Raw genomic sequence first — 6,895 nt, 5'->3', positions numbered from 1 at the left:
AGTTGACTAATCCCACATGCTTCTCTTTCCTTCCAAACTCTAATTGAAATAAAAATAAATAGACATTAGGTAGAAACAAGAAGATATTATTTTGATAGGCAAAAATTTTTTTATGAAATTGTTGGAAATTGGAATCAATGAGAGTGAGTGTTTAAAATACATGCATATGTTTGTGCACACACATACACACACAGACACACACACAAAACCCAAAACAGGTAGAGAGGACTACTACAAAGGTGAAAGCCATGTATTCCAAGAATCTCATGCAAAACCCCAGAGAAGTTCCCCAGTATTCCATAGGAAGTCATCCAACAGCAGGGGCTGTCCAAAGACAAAATAATCAAGGTAATTAATTCAAAGAGTACAGAAATGCTGAACCGGTGTGCCCTGCTGCCCCTCGTTATTCCCCATAAAGCCATATACCTGAGTAATTCACCCCTATCCCCCAAACAGAAGGCCCTTTTTCAAGAAGTATTGGTGAGATGGGAGAACAGAGCAGAGCCCAAGATAACTCCAGATGTCTGCCATGGAGAAAAATAAAAAGCAGTATCTCTTTCCAAAACTGAAATAAATAAACATGAAATAAGTCCATTTACAGAACAAAATCCAACTGATGAAATCTTAAGTAGCTGTCCTTCCAAGATTCAATTGAACTAACCTGAGACCAGAACTCAGCCTTTGTTACAGTCCTGAAATGCCTACTATCTCACAAAGAATTAGTGAGAAACATCAGCTTTTATCAATTATTTTATGGGGAGGTTGAGAAAACATACATTACCTATCACATAGGAATAATTTATTAAGTATCACACATTATAATCACATACATTTAACTGTTCTTCCTGAAGACATCTACCCTTCATTTCCTTTCTCTCTTTTGACTGCAAGAATATCAAATTTTCTCTTCCTCCTCATTATGTCTGTGCCCTCCAGGGTCCTTGCTGATTCTAACACATACTTCCTACTCTCTGCTGAAGTAATTGTACTAGTGAAATATGTTTTAGTTCAAGCACCAACCACACAAAGTGTTTCCAAGTTTGCATAACCCTATAATTAGTTATATTTCTACCTACAAATCCTTTTCTAATACTTTTTGTCCTATATATTATTTAATTGAATCATTTCCCTTAGGATCACTACTAACTGTCACTCTTATGTAAGTCTTCCCATTATTTATTTAGTTCCCCATAAAGTGAGTCCATATTTGCCTTTCCAACATCTGTCTCTTCCCATTACCACATAGGCTAATTTTTTTCAAATGTTCCATGCATTCTTTATCCTATAAGACTCTTGTACAAAAGGAAATGTAATTCAAATCGGGTCCCCATATGGAAAGAATAAAGTGAATCTTTGGGGATCTGTATGATTAAATTTATAAATCTTCTCTATGGTCCAATTGATATGTACCATCGTAAGATGCCTTCCATCTCACCTATCATGCAGTTGTACATTAAGAAAAAAAGCATTTGAAAGATTTTCCAGAATTTCAAGAAAGTTGCCTATATGACATCCAATGTAACAAATAAGTCAATAATAACAATATAGCTTAATTAGAACTTTTCAGAATGGCAGCTAGAAAAGTTAATTTCCTTGAGAGGTCAAATGGCATATTCAATGGCTTGAAATTTCCAAACCAGCCTCTGCAATTCCTCTATCCTGATAAAGCACGAAACCTAATCTATTTGTCTTGGCTAATTAAATTCTACCCAGAGTGCCACCACTGCTGCTTTTCTGTAAGTTAGAGATGTTAATTACATGAGAATATTTATCCTGCTGCTGCTGCTGCTGCTGCTACGTCACTTCAGTCGTGTCCAGCTCTGTGCGACCCCATAGACGGCAGCCCACCAGGCTCCCCCGTCCCTGGGATTCTCCAGGCAAGAACACTGGAGTGGGTTGCCATTGCCTTCTCCAATGTGTGAAAGTGAAGTCGCTCAGTCATGTCCGACTCTTCCCGACCCCATGGACTGCAGCCCACCAGACTCCTCCACCCATGGGATTTTCCAGGCAAGAGTATTGGAGTGGGTTGCCATTGCCTTCTCCGGTTATTATACTAGGAAAGTTGATTACCACAGCCATGTTTTTAAAGGCTTGGCCCAAAGTACTTTCTAACTGTTCTGCTGGAATATCAATGAATCCTGTATATTCAAACACAGAACAGTTACCTAATCACCTTCCATCCCCTAGTTTGTATCTGATAGCTCTAGTTTTCATATACTATATATCATTTTGAAAAACATGTGAAGTCTAAAACATCAGAATTATGCATTTTTAAAAAAGTACAGAAAAACCATGAGCAAGAGGAAAATAAATTTTAACTGATAATGACATTAAGACATAAAAGTAGAACAAAGGGCCATAAAGTAGAATGGCCATAAAGATACATGTATGGCTTATAAATTTAATCTGTTTTCTATTTTTAAATGAAAAGGAGCCCCTGGAAGTGTTTCAAATAGACACTATGTTTCCTACTCAAGACCTCTTCCTGTCTCTTTCTTATTAAAAAAAAAACAAACACATTTTTATTATGGTAGTTATGTAGATTGGGGGTAAATTATGGTTAATCTAAGCCAGCCATGGTCATTTCATCTCCTCTGCAATAGTTGTTCTGCTACTATTTGTTGTAGCTCAGCACCTAACCTGGTTCTGGCCAATAAAATTGTAGGAGATAACTGGGGGTTCTCTGGAGATGTTCCTTTGCATTTAGCTAGATTTCCCTGAGAAAATTTGGCATATGTTACTCTTTAGGATGTTACTCTTAAGAGGATTTGACTCCCAGTGCTACTACAAACACCTAACAACAATGACATAGGCTAGCCTGATAACAAGCTTGACACCAAAAGTGCACAGCTGAAAAAAAGGAAGTTGTAATTGCTGTGAATATCACTAAGTTGCTAAATAATCACTCTTAAACCAAACTGTCTCCTGACATCTTGTTAACTGAGGTTATATATTTATTGATGCTTTAATTTGGAAGAGGCAAATTTTCACTAGCAATTAACAGAAATTTTTCTAAAAAACATTTTCATGTGCAGTGAACATTGGGATGGACAATATTTCCAAATAGCATTCCTGTATCAAATATAAAGGTAGATTTGATAGTACTTTTACGAGAATATAGCATCAAAAAGAAACTCCATGAGAGTAAACCATCAGATCTATGCAATCTAGACTATGCTATAGTTTTTTCCTAGCCTGATTTTATTTCACAATAAATTCTAACCTATCTAGAGATCTTCCAAAAGAACACATCAGAGGTTAAAATATAGTATTAATATTAGATATTCTGTCAAAGTAGAAGATGGAGGAAGAGTGATAGGGAAGGGAAGAAGGAGAAAGAAAATGCAAAATGGTCAAATACACATAGAAAATTTTAGGATAACAATGTTAAACAATTTCTCAAAGGTTCTTGATATGCTAATGGGTGTTAAGAATATCTAAGTGATGCATGTAGCATTTCCAATGTTATTCTGACCCTAGACCTCAGAGCATATAGAGGGAATATTTTCCTGTATTCTTATAATACATAATATAAAGAAAATCACATTCTATATAGTCTTTATATATTCTTCCATGTAGATGAAACAATAGGAAACTGAGCAATGAATATACTAAAAATTGCCAAAAATCACCCCAGGCATCACTCCCCTATGCTAGGTTTTTGACCAGTGCAAAACCAGCTGTGGGCTTCACTGGTGGCTCAGGGGTAAGGAATCCGCCTGCAAGGCAAGAGACTCAGAGATCGGGGTTCGATCCCTGGGAGGGGACGATCCCTTGGTGGAAGAAATGGCAACCCACTCCAATAATCTTGCCCAGAAAACTCCATGGACAGAGGAGCCTGGCAGGCTACAGTCCATAGGTCACAAAAGAGTCCCACTTGACTGAGGGACTGAACAACAACAGCCAGATGTACCAGACTCGGTTTCCCACACGCTCCCTCACATGCTGTCTCCTATAGTTCAGTCAGACACTATTTAAGTGAATAGTACAGATACTATCCATTTTATGGATCAGCTCATGAAGTGGATAAAAAAGATCTCAATCATGTTAGAAAGGAGGAAAAAGGAATTATAAACTTTTTTCGACACTCCAGACAAATACGAAAATGAAACAACCCAGCCCAGAGGTCTAGGCAGCTGAGAAGGCGAGCAGAGTTGCTGGCCAGCAGCAAGGCAAGCCACTGTGCGCGTGCGCAGTGGCAGTGGCCTCTGCAGCGGCCAAGAGCGCTCGCGCCATGGACGAGCTAGGGAGCCCGGTGCCAGGAGAGGCCCGGCCACAACGACAAGGGGCACCACAAGCAGCTGCGTCTGCAGCTGGCCAAAGCCTCTGCGATGAAGGAAGCGACCAGCCTCAATGAACCTGTCTTCACTGAAGACCGAGACGTCTTCTCTGTGGCTTACAAGAACGTGGGCATTGCCTGACTGTCTTCCTGGAGGATCATCAACCAGAAAACCATGGCGGACCGGGAATGAGAAGAAACTAAAGAAGGTTAAGGTTTAGCGAGCAAAGATCAACAAGGAGCTGGAAGCGGTGTGCAACGCCATGCTGGCTTTTCTGGACAAGTTCCTCATCAGGAACCGCAGTGATTTCCAGTGTGAGAGTAAAGTCTTCTCCCTGGAGATGAAAGGCGACTCCTGTCGCTATCTGGCAGGGGTGGGTTCCGGTGAGAAGAAAAACGATGTAGCCCCAAACTCCACTCGGCGGAAAGGAAGCCTCCGCAATCAGCCAAGAGCACTTGCAGCCCTCGCACCCCCATCCGGCTAGGCCAGGCCTCAGCTTCCTGATGTTCTACACCGAGATCCAGAAAAATCACAGGCAAGCCTCTCTCTTAGCCTTTCACGATGCCGTAACCCAGCTGGACTCACTGAACGAGGATTCCTATAAGGAATGCTGCTGCTGCAAGACAACCTCATCCTCTGGAGGAGCAACCAACAGGACGAGGAAGCTGGAGAAAACAACGCAGGCACCTCGGTCCTGACCCCACCCTGTCACCGCCCGTCCTTCCTCATCACAATCACTGAGTATCTAGTGCTAAACTTGTCTGTGTGGCAGCACAGCTACTCAGACTACTCAGATCTACTCTCCGCTCTCCCAGGAAGCAGTTCTGGACAAATTCACTGTCTGGCATTGCTTTGAGCCCGTGGAAGCTTCCTTTTCCAATTATGCAGACAGGTGCATTCCCAAGGAGGCCTTTTCTGTACTATGCCTGCTGATCTAAGTGAAATGGAGGTGAAAGCAATGGGGAAGTTAAAAGGGAGAATTAGCGGACACAGGGTATTTAACAGTCAGCTATTTAAATGATTCATTTAAAACAAGCTGGTAATGTTTGTTAAAGCAGTATGTCTGTGCATGCAAAAATGAATTCACCACTCTCACCTTTTTCTTAAACTGATGTAAAACTGTTCAGGGAGGCTGAGATGGAGAGATCCTTTCTCCTTTCCATCTGCTTAATAATAAGCTGCCTCACATGACGATTAAGTTGCACCTTGTTTTCCCTCTTTAAATAATGAGGTGTACAAATCTTCTTTTCAATGCAATACATCTAAAGTTTTGATACCTGTAACTTTTAGGGGTGGGGGGAGGTTACGATTATTTAAGAGTCATGGATTTATTTTTTGTAACTCATTGGCTGTCGTCCTTATGTGTCAGCCCATGTCAATCGAAATGGATGATTATAAAATACTAGACTTTTGAAGTATATCTTTTGGAGTTCAATGGGTAAATAAATGCTGTTTGGGGATATTTTTAAAAATAAGGAAAAAATGAGATAACTTTCAGTTCAGTTGCTCAGTCATGTCCGACTCTCTGCGACCCTGTGGACTACAGCACGCCAGGCTTCCCTGTCCATCACCAACTCCCAGAGCTTATGCAAACTCATATCCATGGAGTCAGTGATGCCATCCAACCATCTCATTCTCTGTCAGCCCCTTCACCTCCCGCCTTCAATCTTTCCCAGCACCAGGGTCTTTTCAAATGAGTCAGTTCTTCGCATCAGGTGGCCAAAGTATTGGAGTTTCAGCTTCAGCATCAGTCCTTCCCGTGAATATTCAGTACTGAGATAACCTTAGATGATTCAATTTAGAATATTAAATGATTCCTTTTGTATCTCATGATCTCACACTCACTGTCTCACATCCCTTGATACAAGTTTATTAAAAAGTATATATTGTTGAAATGAGACTACAGTTGACCCTTAATATGGGTTTGAACTGTGAAGGTCTACTTATATGCAAATTAAGTTTAGTAAATACATGCTATGCTGCTAAGTCGCTTCAGTCGTGTCCGACTCTGTGCGACCCCATAGACTGCAGCCCATTAGGCTCTTCTGTCCCTGGGATTCTCCAGGCAAGAATACTGGAGTGGGTTGCCATTTCCTTCTCCAATGCATGAAAGTGAAAAGTGAAAGTGAAGTTGCTCAGTCGTGTCTGACTCTTAGCGACCCCATGGACTGCAGCCTACCAGGCTCCTCCATCCATGGATTTTCCAGGCAAGAATACATGCTATAGTACTACATGATTGGTTGAGTCCACCGATCAGAACCCCCAGATGAAGAGGGCAGACTGAATTTACATGTGGGTTTAGGACTGTTCAGGGGTCAGTGCCCTAAACACTTCCCCACCCTGAATTACTCCGGGGTCAACTACAGTTAGTTAAAGACTAGTCACTCTGAAAATATTGCAAATAATGTGGCTCACTGGGAGCTGCAATCCCTTGTTTACGTTCTTGGAAGTCTCTTTTGAATTCATCCAAGAAAAAAACTAATCTATTGTTTTCTCCCCACAGCTCCCCGCCTAATCCTAACCCAGCTCCCTAGGTCAGGATTGTTCCATGCAGTAAGCCTTAATAGAGCAGATACTTAGTGCCAGATGTCATGACCAATGCCGGCAGAGCAGAA

General features: G+C 41.2%; 1 pseudogene; it reads left to right on the top strand.

The window, feature by feature from the left end:
• Positions 1-372: 372 nt before the first annotated feature.
• Positions 373-5,269, top strand: LOC102408485 (annotated as a pseudogene).
• The last annotated feature ends 1,626 nt before the right edge of the window (positions 5,270-6,895 follow it).

This window comes from Bubalus bubalis, chromosome 1 (genome assembly GCF_019923935.1).
Source record: "Bubalus bubalis isolate 160015118507 breed Murrah chromosome 1, NDDB_SH_1, whole genome shotgun sequence".
NCBI classification, from domain to species: Eukaryota; Metazoa; Chordata; class Mammalia; order Artiodactyla; family Bovidae; genus Bubalus; species Bubalus bubalis.
The sequence above is the reverse complement of the archived record's forward strand: the minus strand, read 5'-3'. Positions and strand labels throughout refer to the sequence as shown.